Source organism: Mastomys coucha, unplaced genomic scaffold (assembly GCF_008632895.1).
Source record: "Mastomys coucha isolate ucsf_1 unplaced genomic scaffold, UCSF_Mcou_1 pScaffold15, whole genome shotgun sequence".
Classification (NCBI taxonomy): domain Eukaryota; kingdom Metazoa; phylum Chordata; class Mammalia; order Rodentia; family Muridae; genus Mastomys; species Mastomys coucha.
In genome coordinates this window covers 15,340,477-15,357,387 of record NW_022196897.1, presented here as the reverse complement: position 1 = coordinate 15,357,387, position 16,911 = coordinate 15,340,477, and the positions used below count along the sequence as shown (strand labels likewise).

General features: G+C 46.6%; 1 protein-coding gene across 2 annotated transcripts in view; it reads left to right on the top strand.

The window, feature by feature from the left end:
* Positions 1-4,310: 4,310 nt before the first annotated feature.
* The window catches only part of Brd3 (bromodomain containing 3), a 57,660-nt gene continuing 45,059 nt past the window's right edge, over positions 4,311-16,911 (top strand). The window contains exons 1-2 of one of the 2 annotated variants that reach the window (XM_031369495.1): positions 4,318-4,479; positions 7,735-7,819. The gene's annotated coding sequence lies outside the window, so the exon portion shown is untranslated. Of the gene's footprint in view, positions 4,480-7,734; positions 7,820-16,911 lie in introns of both variants that reach the window. The other variant, XM_031369492.1, reaches the window with a different exon arrangement.

Genomic DNA, 16,911 nt, shown 5'->3' with positions numbered 1-16,911 from the left:
GTTGCTATGGTCATGGCGTCTTTTCACAGCTATAAGACAAGGATCAATCTGGGCTACATGAGACTCTGCCTCCATCATCATCACCACCATCAACATCACTATCACTATCAGCAACAGCATCTCTACTATGCTGTGAGAGAATGGAGACCACAGAAGAGGGGAAACATTAGAGAATGCTGATACCCAATAACTAGGTTTTGACCAGGGATGAATTGGTTAACTGCTTCAGGGAGCAATTTTTTTTCAAGACTTATTTATTATTTTTATGTACCTGTGTGTGTACTTCCATGAATTTATATGTACCACATGTCTGCAAGAGCCATGGGTTTAGAAGAGGATGATGAATCCCCTGGAACTGGAGTTGCATGTTGTTTCCAACCTGAAATGCGGGTGCTGGGAATTGAACCCGTTCTTCTATAAGAGCGCCATGTGTTCCTAACTGCTGGTCCATCTCCTTAGCCCCCTAGCAATTCTAGAAAATTCCTCTCCACTCCCTCAAGGCTCTCCTATCAGCCAACCATCTTCCTCATTTTCCCAGTTCCCTCCACCAGGCTATCATCCTTTAAAAACTTGCAACAGCCTACACCCACTTGGGTTTGTCATCTGGATCCCCAGACACATGAGAGTTGCTGCTGTGGCTGACAGCTCCTGCTGCCCAGTGGGATCTTCTTTTATAAAATTCCTGGCTCAGTGTTTCCTGCCTGCTGAAGTAGGTCAGGATCCTTACAGTGGCCTTGGCAGTTGGCAAGAAAAAGAAACTGGAGGAGTGACATCTATTAAATACTGAATAGAATTGAATTTATTAGTAGTTAATCTTTTCTTTAAAATATTTTTTTTTGTTTTTGTTTTTTTTTGTTTTTTTTCGAGACAGGGTTTCTCTGTGTAGACCAGGCTGGCCTCGAACTCAGAAATCTGCCTTCCTTTGCCTCCCAAGTGCTGGGATTAAAGGCATGTGCCACCACTGCCAAGCCTTTTTCTAAAAATTTTAATCATGTTCATTATATTGTTGGAAAAGAGGGACTCAAATGCCATATGCGTATGGAAGTCAGAGGACCTACCAGGTGGGTCCCAGGAATGGAATTCAGGTCTTTAGGTTTGGCAGTGTGAGATTGCCCACACTCAAATCCCGGGAGCGACCACCCGACACACCACCAAGACACAGACTTGATGCAAGAGGCTTTTTATTCCAGCTAGCTGGGGCAAGACTCATATCCCTCGCAAGGGTAGAGGAGTCTGGTCCTAAGCAAGGTCTTAGTCAGCTTTTTATTCTTGTGCAGTTGCTGGGGCAAAAGGGAAGACTGGGGTAAGGGGAAGGTACAGGGTGGTTTCTGATTGGTGCTGGCTTGCGCTAGGGTCCAGGGGCAGGCTAGTCACCTGGCAATTGTTTTGGGTCAGGTTGTTTCTGAGTTCTCTGGCCAAGTCGTCTTGGTTCCCTTGTTTCTGGGTTCTTGGGAACTGGCCTCCCATTGTTTTTAGGTTCTGGGAGCCGGTCTCCCACTGAGTTTAACTAATGGCTAAGTTCCCACAGTACAGTTTGAAAATTTTAACCTCTCAGTAGCAAGCACCTTCACCCACTGAGCCATCTTTTATTATTTATTTATTTATATAGATAGATACACACACATATATATCTATATTGTTTTGTTTTACAAGACAGGGTTTCTCTGTGCAGCCCTGGCTGTCCTGGAACTTGCTTTGCAGACCAGGCTGGCCTTGAACTCACTGAGATTTGCCTGCCTCTGCCTCCAGAGTGCTGGGATTAAAGGCATATGCTGCCACCATGCCTGGTGTGCCTTTTAATTTTGACTGTCAGTTTGACTGGACCAAGAACCACCTGGAAGAGAAGACACACTTCTGTCTTATTCTGTGAGGCCATTTCCAGAGTGAATTAAATAAGGTGGGGGAAGACCTGCTGTGAATGTGGGGGTACCTGGGCATAGGACGAGAGCCCAGATGGAATGAAAGGACACCGGCTTCCTCTGCTTCCTGGTTGTCATGAGATGAGTAACCTCTGCCAAGGCTCCCCTCCACCATGGTGCTGTGCCTCCCAATGGGCCCAGAAACAAGACAGGTGACAAATCTCTCACTGTCTATTGTTTTTTTTTTTTCAGGTCTTTATGGCAACCAAAAGGTCTGACTAGCACAATTTGCTACATTATCTCTTTCATGTTCATAACAAGCCACAGGTGAAATGAGTGTCTCTTTTTTTTTTAAAAGATTTATTTATTTATTAATTCTATGTAAGTACACTGTAGCTGTCTTCAGACACCCCAGAAAAGGGCGTCAGATCTTATTACGGATGGTTGTGAGCCACCATGTGATTGCTGGGATTTGAACTCAGGACCTTTAGGAAGAGCAGTCAGTGCTCTGAACCGCTGAGCCATCTCTCCAGCCCTGAAACGAGTGTCTTTATCAGCCCCTTTCACAATGAGGAAGACGGCATGGAGAGAGTGAGAAGCTCCCTGAAGCCCAACAGCTAGTGGATGTAACCACTGAAGTCAGGGCTGGCTGAGGACAGAGCATGCACTCCTAACTTCAGAGCACATGGTAACACTCAGTGGTGTTTATGTTGGGATAGATGGGTGGGTGAGTAGATGAATGGGTATCTAGATAGATGGGTAGGTGGGCACCTAGATAATATGTGGATTGGGTGATTGTCTGGGTAAATGGATGGATAGATATTCCAGACATGATTATGTGAATGTGTGTGCAGTAGGTAGCTGGATAGATGGGCAGATATGTGTCTAGATGAAAAGATAGGTGGATGAATGGGAGCCCAGATGGACAGGTGGGTAGATGGATATATGGTTATCTGGACAGACAGAGGAATATATGGGTGTATATGTGGAGGTAGGTGAGTGGATGAGTGTAGAGGGCACGAGGTCCTATACTCACAAATAAGCACATGGGAAACCAGGAGTATTAAACATGCAGGGGTGCTCTATTGTGCACCTAGAATTGGAATGACTATTCCTAGGCACTTTTCCCCAAATTGTACTATATTTCAATATTTTTACAATAAACTGCCTGACATCAGACTTCTGAAGTTTGATCCAGACAAAGGTGAGCTGAAACAAGTTTATTCTCACCTCAAGGTTTATTTATTATATTCAAGGTTTATTTCCCTGCATGCAATCACACTTTCAGGGACCTCTGCAGGTGGTAGGGAGGAAGCGGGGAGCTAGGTGGATGAATGAGTGATAAGAAAGTGTTTGTCCCTTGCCACTGTCAGGGTGTGGGAGAGCTTCCCCCAATCAGGTCATGAGAGCAGGAGAACTGCCCCCCCCCCCCCCCCCCCCCACTGAGGACTCTGGAGAGCAGGCCCTGCCTCTTGTCTGCTATGTGGTGGTGCAAACAAAGGGGAAGGATAGATGACTTCCCCCCCTTCCTGGTCCCTCAACACCTATGAGCATGGGAGAGCCGGAGTCATGAGACTGGGAGAACTGGCCATGTTCCCAACCTGCTGCACTACTCAGGAGAGCAGGCCCTGCAGCTCGCCTGGGCAATAGGATAGAGCTGACCTTGCTTGGGGGTTGCTGGTGAGACAGCCCTGAGAGTGGGAGAGTGGGAGAGCTGACTAGCTCAGATACCCCTCAGGCCCAAATCCAGGGCTTTGAGTTGTCCCACCCCAACATCTATCCCATCAATGAACTGCTGGAACATGTGAGGAGGCTGGTCCTACAGGAACTCCATGACACAGGGCAACAACAGGATATGGAGAGGAGTCCCAGTGAGGTTCCAGTATTGACAGAGTAGCAGAAGCCAGAGGCCTCTTACCAGACCAACAAGCCTTTGCAATGAACATATGCAAGCACAGAAGTGTGGATGAAAGGGTATACTGTGTGACACACTAAAGCTTGGACAAGAAGAGTTTTTTCTCTGTTAGGGGTAGGTTTCAAGAGTGGAGAATGGATTTGAGAGAAGGGGGAGATGATTGGGTTGGATTGCATGATGTGAATGAAATTCACAAAGAACCAATAAAAAGTAAAAAAGAAAGAAAGTGATTAGCTCTTCAAGGAAGAGAACACCCTAAGTGAACAGGCATAGAGCTTGGGAGTCTAGGTGTGGTAGAGCTGAAATTAAAACCATCTCCTGCTACAGGACTTAAAATTTTAGAGAAACCTCATTTTGCTGCCTAGTTCCTTATTTTGCTGCCTAATGTTCCTTAGCAACAGTAAACCATCCAACTCGAAGAGTCTGTGTTGTGCAAGGGCTGAAGAGCCCTGTGGTGGGAGTGCTGTGGCCTGCAGCAGGAGCAGAGGAACCTCTGGCCCTTTAACTGAGTCCAGAGCTTTGAGGCAGGGTAGATTCCGAAGGATGGCAGTTAAAGAGGGCGGGTCTGGAAACCAAGGGACCCTAGGGCCCAGGGGTTCCAGGAGGCTGCCCCTGCTCCCAGATTCCCTAACTGGACAGCAGGCTCCACTCATTCCAGGTGCTCCAGCCCTTGACAGAAGAACCTGATGCTGAATGTCAGCCCAGGTAGGCACAGACTGGGGTTTTTTTAGTGTGTGTAAATTCTTTTCCCTGGCAACTCTATGGGGGCAGCTAGTGTGTTTGTAGGATTTGTCCACCTTGGACCTCTTTCCTGTCCTTAGCATCTCCCTGCCACCATGTCTTTCTGTCCCCTGTGTCCCCTGCGTACTGTTTACCCAGAGCCAGCAGTTCTGCCCTGCCTCAGGTTGGTTGATGACTCAGGTGTCCAGATAATAAGTGACAGGGACAGAGACAGAGCTCCATGCTGTCACTTGCAGTTACCTGAGGAATGTCGCTTAAGCTTTTAGGGAACTCCAATTAGAGATAAAGCTAGATCCTTGGCTTCAACATCAAAAAGGATTTCAGAACGAGCGAGTGTGAAGCGAAGTCAAGATTCATTGAAGATATTTTATTTTATGTTTAAAGAATTATTGCTGGGCAGTGGTGGCGAGGCCAGCCTGGTCTACAGAGTGAGTTCCAGGACAGCCAGGGCTGTCTCGAAAAACAAAAAACAGAACAAAACAAAACAAAAAAGAATTATTTATTTTATGTATATAAGTACACTGTAGCTGTACAGATGGTTGTGAGCCTTCATGTGGTTGTTGGGAATTGAATTTTTAGGACCTCTGCTTGCTCCAGTTGCTCTGGCCCAAAGATTTATTTATTATTATACATAAGTACACGGTAGCTGTCTTCAAACACACCAGAAGAGGGCATCAGATCTCATTATGTGTGGTTGTAAGCCACCATGTGGTTGCTGGGATTTGAACTCAGCACCTTGGGAAGAGCAGTCAGCGCTCCTACCTGCTGAGCCATCTTTCCAACCCTAAAAATATTTTAAAATAACATTCTAAGTAGAAGGGCTAAGAGAAGACAGGATCTTAGAAAGTAAAACGGACATAGCTAAGAGCTTATGTGGGCTTCCATTAAGGTCATACTTTGTCTTTGCAATGCTTATATGTAAAGAATTTAGGTGAGGATCTAGGAAATTAATTATCTTCCAAAAGTAGCTAAGAACTAAAGGAGACTACAGGGTGGTTCCTGGAGAGCACCTAACAGGGTTACAGTTGATAAATTAAAAAAAAAAAACAAGCAACAAACAAACACATTCCAGATCAGGAGCTCAGAGGTTAAGAGCATATGCCATTTATGTAGAGGACCCAAGCTGGCACCCATCCATGTCAGGGCTCATAAGTGTAAGTCCAGCTGCTGGGTATCCAGGACTTCTAGCTTCAGCAGCCACCTTTACTCACAGAGGCACATACACAGGAGTAAAATAATAAAGCTATATCCATAGCAAGGGATGACTGTACACATCTTTAATCCCAGCACTCTGGAACCATAAGCAGATGGATATCTATGAGTTTGAGGCCAGCTTGGTATACATAGTGAGTTCTTAGCCGGCCAAAGCTATTCAATGAGCTCCTGTCACCAAAAAAATAATAAATGAATGAATGAATAAATAAATAAATAAGTGGCCAAATGTGTACTTAGGAGACAGAGGAAGGCAGATTGGATCTCTGAGTTGGAGGCCAGCCTGATTTACAGAATAAGTTCCACAATAACCAGAGCTACACAGAGAAACCCTGTGTCAACACCCCCCTAAAACAATAATATAAAATATATTTTAAAAAATCATATATATACATAAATACACACACATATATGCTACAGGGGATGCAGGAAAGTAAAGTATTTCACTGCAAACAAAGTCAACACTCTTGCTTGAGATTCCCAAAAGCTGCTTAAGGAAAGGAAAGAGGGCTCTACCCAATGTCTTGTGGTGATTAGTTGTAGATATTGCTGATTTCCCAAATTTTTGGTTCCCTACTGGCCACAGGCTTCAACTGGGTTCCCAGGTGAGGGGCTCCCTCCCTTCCTACATCCCATAATTCCCACCTTTCTATCCTGCTTCCGTCAGCCCGTTCCACAGGCATAGGAGAGTCAACTGGATACACAGAACCTCTTTGGCTTGCTATGCCCCATTCCCCGGAAAACCCAGGAGAGCTCAAGAACTGCGGGAGTCCACTGTAATTTTGCAAAAGAGTTCTTTATTACTATTACAAGTCTCGATTCAGATAGCAAACCACAAACCTTCCCACAGTGTAGGTCAGGAGTGTGACCATGAGTTTGGGTGTCTTGGCACTTATATACAGCGTGGTTAGAAATTCTTTGAATGCTTAGCGTGAAGGGTAGAGAAGGTGGGTGAGGTAAGTCATAATTCAGACATGATACCATTTGATAGGGTGGAATTGCAAGGCTGAGAGGGGGATTCTTCCAACCTAAAGAATTTTTTTTAAAAGATAGATTTATTTATTTATTTATTATATGTAAATACACTGTAGCTGTCTTCAGACACCCCAGAAGAGGGCATCAGATCTTGTTCCGATGGTTGTAAGCCATCATGTGGTTGCTGGGATTTGAACTCAGAACCTTCGGAAGAACAGTCAGTGCTCTTAACCGCTGAGCCATCTCTCCAGTCCTAAAGATTATCTTTTATGGGGCTATCAGGAACTAGTTTTATGGCCAGCCAAAACTGTGACCTCTGATTACCTTTCTTCTATGATTTAAACATGGGACCCTAAATCTCCTTTTTCCAAGGGCAGGCACAGTCTCCGCGCCACTGGAGTTGGGGAGTTTTGCCATTGTCTCAAGCTGGCACCAGTGGCTCCTTGAGTCCTCTCTGAGCAGCCAGGGAGTTGGGGGAAGGATCCCCACATTTGTTGGGGGTGGAGTGCAGAGTGGAGGGAAGCAGGGGTTGGGGAAAGCAGAGCTTCTGAGGGAAACCGCAGAGGCAAGCGGCCTGTACTTCCGAAGGAAAATGTAGAGGCTCGGGCAAGCCGTGTGCACACCCCACCCGGCTTGCTGGGGGAGACGCTAGGGGGAAGGGGGACTTCTTCGGGAGAGTGCAGAAGCAAGCTGCTTGTGCACTTCAGGGTGTGCATAAGACTCCTTTCTGGCAGTCAGTCCTTCCTCGTGCAGTCAGTCGTTTCTTCTAGACAAAGTTTCTTTGTATAGCCCTGGCTGTCCTGGAACTCCCTCTGTTAACCAAGCTGGCCTTGAACTCAGTCACAGAGATCCACCTGCCTCGGCCTCCAGGGATTAGGCGTGTGCCGCCACCTTCCAACACTTCTCTGTACTTCTAGGGTGGCCACCGCCCAGTTGCTTAGCACCCACCTAGCTTCAAAGAGTCCCTGTCCCAGGAGAATAGTTAGACTGCCCCTCCTCATGGCACCACCGTTCCATCTGCTCATTACCCAGGTACCTGCAGAGGGAAGATAATAGCGCTCAACCAACAACTGTGGAATGGCGGCTTGCACTGCCTGCTGGGTTGAAGCCCTAAACTGTAAGTTTTCTAGCAAACTGTAGGCCAAAGTTCCTGGGTTGGAACTCTCCTTGCCTCCAGGTGGTGCTGGGAGCTCAGCCACAGCACCGAAGGTGTCTCAAGACCCTTTGGCCCGAGACCAGGCAGTGCCACGTCTTAGAGGAAGAATCTCAGGAATGTGGTCCTGCTTCCAAAGTCAGGCCGCACCTAGCTCTGTCTTGGTGGCTCCTCCCACCTGGGTTCAGGTTGAGCTCCCTAGACTAGACAAAGGACTTGACAAAGAACGGCAGCTGTGACCACCCTGAGGTGCTCAGAGGCCCTGAGGCCCAGGGAATATTATTCTTTTCCTTTTTAGAGACAGGGTTTCTCTGTGCAGCTTTTGCTGTCCTGGAACTCGCTCTGTAGACCAGAGATCCTCCTACCTCTCAAATGCTAGGATTAAAGGCTGCACCGCCACCACCACCACCACTGGACTATTTTTACTATTAATATTAATTATCTTTATTACTATTGTTCTGTTTTGTTTGAGATTAGGGTCTCATATGTAACCCTAACTAACCTAGAACTACATAGGCTATGCTGGCCTTGGATTAGCAGAGATCTTCCTGGGTCTGCCTTCATAATGCTAAGGTTAAAGGCATGGACCACCACACCTGCCTCCACCTGATTTGGGGGGAGTTGGGGGGGTGAAGGGTCTCTCCCTGAACCTGATGTTCACAGAATTGGTTAGACTGGATAGCCAGCCAGCTCCTGGGATATCCCTCTCTACCTGCCCAGTGCTGGGGTTGCTCATGGATGTCACAGTGCCTGGCTTTCATATGGACATTTGAGCATACAAGCTCAAGCCAGCACAAGCAGGTACTTCACTCACTGAGCTGTCTCTCCAGCACATTTTCCTGAAATATGAACTTGGCAGCCACTGGTCTGCCTATGCTTACCCGTCCTATCAATCATGCCAGGGTATGTTCATTTATCCATGTTCCTTTCTGAGCACCTACTGTTTACTATTTTATTTTGCCGAGCACCTACTTTCACTCATAGGAGAACTTTAATCTCATCCAAACTTTTGCTGTGTACAGATGATAAAAATGGGGCACAGAGAAAGCGTCAGCGAGTAAGCAATGGCATGCTAGGGCTAGACTCTGCTCTTCCGGTCTCCTTAGCCCCACTCTATATTCTGGAAGCATACCAGCTCTGGTGGGGCAGGGGTCAGATGTCATTCTCTACTGTTCCCACAGCAGTGACTGTCTCAGACTGCCTGTCACACAGGAGTTTCTTCTCCAGCCCCCTACTTCCTCTCCTTTTGCTGTCTCTTGGGCATGCTTGGAATCTGCAGGCTTTTACTCTTTTTGGGATTATGTAGTAATAGGGTTTGCCCTGCCATTCAGAGGCATATTCTGAGGGGATGGATGAGCTGTGTTTGGGGCGTGCTGCATGTACTGCGTCCTCCAACCCCCTACAAGCACAGTAGGAAACTGGAGGACTGAAGCAATGAATATAGACCAGGCTGTAGATGTAGTACTTGCCTTCCTGGGTTTCCCACAGGCTTGCAGAGAATCCCCAGGGAGGAGCAAGCAGCCTAAAATAGAAACACTGACACAGGAAGTGCACAGGGCCAGAGGCCCAGACCAGTGCTGGACTCTGGGGCCTAACTCTGTAAGCAAGCTCTCTTCTCCCTATCCTCTAAGGCTACCAAACACACAATAGCTTAGGCTGGAGTACATACGGGAATGTGAGTGGCTCAGTCTGTCTCACTGGTAGCTGAGGCCAGGTTGACCTTGGGGGCAGCACCAGAAGTGTGACAGCCCCCCTACCTTCACCTAGATCAGCGGCCAGAGCCTCATTGGCAGTGGAACACATCTGTTGTAGAAATAGTTCACTACAATCCGGGGCTTCTACTCCCACCTTTGACTATTCAGTTTCTAGATAAATAACACAGGACTTTTATATTTATAATAAGCCTAGTCGGAGCTGGGCAGTGGTGGTGCACACTTTTAATTTCAGCACTTGGGAGGCAAAGGCAGGCAGATTTCTGAGTTCAAGGCCAGCCTGGTCTACAGAGTGAGTTCCAGGACAGCCAAGACTACACAGAGAAAAGAGAAACCCTGTCTCGTCTCAAACGACAAAACAAAACCAAAACAAGCCTAGTTGGCACTAGAGCCGGGCAGAGGTCTACCCTCTATGCTATTATCATCCATTTCCCCATCCATAACCCCAAGCTATACTTTGTCCTGTTTCATCTGGGCAGCTCTTAACTCCAATTGGCCAGCCATGATTTCACGACTCACCTACCCACATGGCGGTGTCCTCCTCTCTCCACCTTGTACTCCCTCCCTCAAGGCTCTCATCTGACTCCAAGCCAAGCCCTGCCTATTTCAGTTCTGCCCAGCTATAGGCTGTGGGCATTTTCATCTACTAATCAGGGATAATTTAGGAGGTAAGGTCACTTGGGTCTACAGGCAGATTTTCTCCTCCTAGGGGGCAACCAGGCCTTGGGGGCCAGTATTTAGCATGACAATATATAGCAAACACCTAACCTCAACACACGACTTTTTGGTGTAGGACAAGAAAGCCAGCCCAAAAGTTAGGGCAATGGAGATGTGGTACCTTAGGTAGCACTGTTGAGGATCAGAATGTAGGAATAGTGTCATTGTTCAACATGTGTTGTACGACAAGACTTTTTCTAGGGAGACACCACACACATCTCTTCACCCCTGATAGAGAACGTAGAACAGATTAAAGAGTGGATACCATGAAAGTCGAACTAATGAACCAATGCAGTTTTTGTTTTGGGGGGGAGGGTTTCAAGACAGGGTTTCTTTGTATAGCTCTGGCTGTACTGGAACTCACTCTGTAGACCAGGCTGGCCTCAAACTCAGAAATCCGCCTGCCTCTGCCTCCCAAGTGCTGGGATTAAAGGTACGTGCCACCACCACCCGGCTGAACCAATGAGTTTCATTTGGGTGACTTAGGAGTTACTTAGGAGCAGAAAGATTCAAAGACAGCTACATCAGCAAGACCCCATAGTTTACAGCTCACAATGGCACATTGGAACACAGTGAACCACCTACAGGATGTCAAGAGTTTGAAGAGTGCCCTTTCCAAGTGACTCAATGGTGTAAACCTCTTCCAGGCAGCTGCTTTCTGCATCTTCCAGGAAACTGGTCTGGTCTCAGGGTCCTCTTCGCAGCTTGGCCTGTCTGAAAGTCAGTCCTTATTGCTTACTCTAGGAGAGAGGGACCCAGTGAATCCTGTCCATTTCAGGGACTTCCTGAAGCTATTTTGAGATCACCTTCCTGCGAGATTTCCTGTAGGACAATTCAGGACACCATGGATTGGGGACATAACTTAGTCAGAAGTACATGCCTAGCTTGCACTCTATCCCCAGCATCATGTAAACCAGGACAACATAGAGGTACTGCCTCAAAAACATTGATATGCCTACACATCAGCAAACATTCAAAAGGGTTACTTCACACACACACACACACACACACACTTATTTTTCTTTTCTTAAATTATAAACTGCAGGGTTAGGGGCATAGCATGGTTGTTCAAAGCACTTACCTAACACATACAAGGGCCTGAAAATTAACTTATAGAAAATAAATTGAAGCTGATGTGGTGGTTTGAAAGAAAATGTCTTGCACAGGCTAATAAAAAGTGGCACTCCTTTAATCCCAGCACTTGGGAGGCAGAGGCAGGTGGATTTCTGAGTTCGAGGCCAGCCTGGTCTACAGAGTGAGTTCCAGGATAGCCAGGGCTACACAGAAAAACCCTGTTTGGGGGAGGGGGGTGGGGGGGGGGGAAGAAGTGGCACTCCTAGGAGGTGTGGCCTTCTTAGAGTGGATGTGGCTTTGTTAGAGGAATTGTGTCACTGTGGGTGGGGTTTGAGGTCTCAAATGCTCAAGCTGGGCCTAAGTGTGACTTTTTCTTCTTGCTGCCTGCTCATCTGGATGTAGAACTCTCAGTTCTTCTCCAGCACCATGTCTGCCTGTGGGCTGCCATGCTTCCCACCATGATAATGGACTAAACCTCCAAATGTAAGCCAGCCCTAATTAAATGGTTTATAAGAGTGGCCATGGTATCCTCTTCATCTAATAGAAACCCTAAGATAGAAGTTGGTCCCAGGGACTGGGGGATTGCTGTGATAGCCCCGGCCATGATTATATTAGAGGAATGCAAACTTCAGATTAGAAAAACAGTTGAACTCTTTAAGTGGGGCTTACTGGCCATACCAGGAGAGGTTTGGAAGACAGTGGTGCTGAGGGTGGTTTGAACTGTGAGGGCCTGGCCTGGCTCAAAAAGTTTCAGAGAAGAATAATATTAGTATGTGGTCTAGAGATTGACTGTTCTCGTGATGTGTCAAAAAAAAAAAAAAGAAAGAAAAGAAAAGAAAAGAATCTGGCTGAGGCTAAATTGAAAAGTTTTGTATTAATTAGGATGGCAGAGGAACTCTTTGTTGGCTGGCCTCAGACTCACAGAGATCTGCCTGCCTCTGCTGCCTAGGTGTTGGGACTGAAGGGGAGTGCTGCCACCTCCTGGCAGAGTAAAGCTCAGAACAGCTTAGTTATCAACTGTCCTGTTGTTAGAATTTACTCTTATGCAGATCTTTGATGAAATAGAGCAAGCCGAGCAAAGAAATATAAAATGTTCAGACTGGGGGGGTGGGGGCTGCTGGAGAGATGGCTCAGTGGTTAAGAGCACTCTGACTGCTCTTCCTAAGGTCTTGAGTTCAAATCCCAACATCCATGTGGCGGCTCACAACCATCCATAATGAGACCTGATGCCCTCTCCTGGTGTGTCTAAAGACAGCCACAGTGTACTTACATATAATAAAAAAATTAATCTTTAAAAAATAGTTTGAGAGCCGGACAGTGGTGACGCACGCCTTTAATCCCAGCACTTGGGAGGCAGAAGCAGGTGGATTTCTGAGTTCGAGGCCAGCCTGGTCTACAGAATGAGTTCAGGAACAGCCAGGGCTACACAGAGAAACTCTGTCTCGAAAAAAAAACAAAACAAAACAAAAAAAAATAGTTTGAAGAGAGAGAAAAGGGCATCAGGAAGTGAATTAGAGCTAAATCCTGAGTTCAAGGAGATAAACAGATTGAAGAGAAGCCTGATTTTTAAGTAGACAGAAGGGAGTGGGTGTGTTGGTGCACACCTTTAATCCCAGCACTGTAGAGGCAGAGAGGCAGAGAGGATCTCTGAGTTTGAGACCAGCCTGGTCTACAGAGGGAATTTCCAGGACAGCCATGCTTTAGGAAATGAAAGAAGCCATTGAAAACAGAAAGCTATGAAGACGCAATTGAATGAGAGGGCTGTGGTTCCAGCCCCAGCAAGCAGCAGAACTTGGCAGCTTCAGCCATGCCCTTGTGGTTCTGGCTTTAGTGTCAAGGGTGGAAGAAAGGATTATGGAATCTCTCCCTACAACTAAGGGAACTGCTAAAGGTGTGTGGCAGGAGTGTCCTTGCAGGGCCTAGACAGGCAGTCATTATGTGAAGCTATGAAAGTAAAGGTTGGATTGCCTTGGCGACCCCAAGATGTTGGAGATGCCGGAGTCATGGGATGATTGCTGAGGAAAGCTTCTAACAGGGAGTAGAAGCAGTCTGAGAGAAGTTTGTTGCAGTCAACAAAGCTGAAAAAGGAGTTGGAGATCCGAAGAGCACTTTGACATCAGCCATGGAGCTGCAGAGTGTGGAGTCTGCTGGTTTCTATCTTGCTTTGGTCCAGTTCTTCCTCACTATGCTCCTCTACCTCCTGTTTGGAATGGTAATGTATATCCTGTGCCATTCATTGTCTATTGGAAGTATGTAGTCTGCTTTTTCATTTTGATTTTATAGGGGATTACAGTTAAGAGGTTACCATGAGTCTCAAAGAGACTTTGAACTTTGGATTTTTTTTTTTTTTTTTTTTTTGGTTTTTTGAGACAAGGTTTCTCTGTACAGCCCTGGCTATCCTGGAACTCACTCTGTAGACCAGGCTGGCCTTGAACTCAGAAATCTGCCTTTCTCTGCCTCCCAAGTGCTGGGATTAAAGGCGTGTGCCACCACCACCCGCCCGAATTTTAAATTTCTAAACAAGTTTGAGACTGCTATAGATTATGAGGACTTTTGAAATTGGCCTAAATGCATTTCTGCGTCTGATATGGCTACAAGCCTATGGACTTGGGAGTGGAATGAGGTTTAAGAAAATGGCCCCCATAATCTCATAGGGAGTGGCACTGTTAGGAGGTTTGGCCTTGTTGGGGAAAGTGGGGTTTTGTGGGACAGATGTGTGTCACTGTGGGTGGGCTTTGTTTGTTTGTTTGTTTGTTTTTCGAGACAGGGTTTCTCTGTGTAGCCTTGGCTGTCCTGGAGCTCACTCTGTAGACCAGGCTGGCCTTGAACTCAGAAATCCGCCTGCCTCTGCCTCCCAAGTGCTGGGATTAAAGGCATGTGCTACCACGCCCGGCTTTGTGGGTGGGCTTTGAGGTTTCGAAGTTGCAAGCCACGCCTACTGTGACTTTCTTCCTACTGCCTGCCAATCTAGATATAGAACTCTCAATTTCTCCAGCACCATGTTTGCCTGCCCATACCAAGCTTCCCACCATGATGATAATGGACTAAACCTCTGAAACTATAAACCAATTTCCCAATGAAAAAACTGTAACCCAACTAAATGTTGTCCTTTACAGGAGTTGCTGTGGTCATGGTGTCTCTTCACAGCAATAGAAACCCTAAGACAAATTAGAGCCATACAGTTCTGAGTCTTAGATACCAGTAGATTGAGCCACTACCAGGCAGACTATGAAGGCCCAAGGAGAGGAAGTGGAAAGGTGGAAAGGATGGGACCACACTCATCTGGCCCTCCTCCTCCTTAACTCTGGAGGTCACTAACAACATGGGTTCTCCAGCCCAACCTGTGACATATCAAGGCAGTTGTTTGGTCTGCAAACTTTGGTGCTGTTGCTCTGTCTGGTCAAGCCCTTGACTTTCATCCAGGCAGTCACGTGCTGTGCGCCAAGCTTGTTTTTCCTTGCTGGGGAGGATTCGGCCTGGTTGCTGTAATACGGCTTGTTTAACTTCTCAACAAAGGATTTACTATTATTGTAAGGGTCTCACAATTATTGTTTGTGTGTGCCTGTGTCTTGCTTCCAGTTCCAAAAGCTCAGGATCAGAGCCACACTGCTCACCTCTGCATGGAGGGCATTTATGCAAATTTAAATGTGATTGTTTTGGAGTCCAACCACAGGGCTGGGGTTGCAGAGTCTTGGGAAAGGGTTTAACGATCTGCAAAGCTGGGGCTGGAGAGATGGCTCAGAGGCTAAGAGCACTGGCTGCTCTTCTAGAGATCCTGAGTTCCAATTCCCAGCAACCTCTTCTGGCCTGCAGGCATACATTCAGGCAGAACACTGTATACATACTAACTCTTTAAAATAAATAAATCTTTTTTTAAAAAAATCTCAAAAACCCACAAAACAAAACAAAAGAATCTTCAAAGCTGTTTTCCAGAGTAGGTGTGGCACTTCCTGCAGCCAGCTACTCAGAGCACCCTCCAGCACTTTGAAGGGGCAGGGGTTTTGGTTTTTGGTTTTTGGCTTTTGGAGACAGGGTTTCTCTGTGTAGCCCTGGATGTCCTGGAACTCACTTTGTAGACCAGGCTAGCCTCAAACTCAGAAATCCGCCTGCTTCTGCCTCCCAAGTGCTGGGATTAAAGACGTGTGCCACCACTGCCTCTGGGAGGGGCAGGTTTATGGGCAGTGGGATTTCCCATGGCTTGTGTCTCCCGACCCTCATTTCTTTTAACTTCTCGTTCAATGTATATGGTGTGTGTATGTATCTGGGAACACGTCTCAGTGTGTGGGGGAGCACACACGTGGAGGCCAGAGATCATTATATGTCAGAAGTCTTTTGAACCACACTTCTTTACTCAAGGAGGGAAGGTGTCTCAATCAAACCCAGACCTCATCGATATGGCTAGCCCTCAGCTTGTTCTCCAGATCTTCTGTTTCCACTTTTCAATGGCTAGAGTTACCAGTAAGCCTATAGGCCCACTTGGCTTTTACATGGGTTTTGGGGATCTGAACTCTCATTTCTCAAGAGATCTAATTACTGAACCATCTCCCTAGCCCCAACTTTTTTCTTTTGTTTGGTTTTGAAACAGGTTCCTGGAACTTACTCTACAGACCAGTCTAGCATCAAATTCAGAGATCTATCCACCTGCCTCTGCCTCTCAGATGTTGGCAGCAAAGTTGGGACCAAAGGCATGCCATCACACCCAGGCCAGCATTTTCTTTCTTTTTTTGTTTTGTTTGTTTTGGTTTGGTTTTTCGAGATAGGGTTTCTCTGTGTAGCCCTGGCTGTCCTGTAACTCACTCTGTAGACCAGGCTGTCCTCGAACTCAGAAATCCACCTGCCTCTGCCTCCCAAGTGCTGGGACTAAAGGAATGTGCCACCACTGCCCAGCTCCAACATTTTCTTATTATAAATTTCATGCAAAATTTATCACCTTTTTTTTTAAAGACTTATTTATTTATTGTATGTGTATGAGTACACTGTAGCTGTATAGATGCCTGTGGTGAGCCATCTTGTGGCTGCTGGGAATTGAGCTCAGGCCCAGCTCGCTCCTGCCCACTCCTCTGGCCCTGCTTGCTCTGGCGTAATTCACTGTAGCTGTCTTCAGACACACCAGAAGAGGGCGTCCGATCTCATTACAGGTGGTTGTGATATCTCTTGCTGGGATCCAAACTCAGGTCCTTCGGAAGAGCAGTCAGTGCTCTTACTTGCTGAGCCATCTCGCCAGCCCATTTATCACCATTTTAGGCTTCTTTTGTTTTGTTTTATTTTTTGTGACAGGGTTTCTCTGTGAAGCCCTGGTTGTCTGGAACTTGATAAATAGACCAGGCTGGCCTCGAACTCAGATCAGATTGCCTCTGCCTATCATGTGGAATTGAGGGCATTTTTTTTTTTTTTAAAAGACAGGCACTTTTGCATTTCAACTAGCCTGAAACTCCTGTAGCTGAGGATGCCCCTGAATTTCTGATTTCCACACAGTTTATATTATAAGGTGCTGGGATGGAACCCAGGACTTTGTGCATGGCAGACAAAGTCTTTACCAACTAAGCCACACCC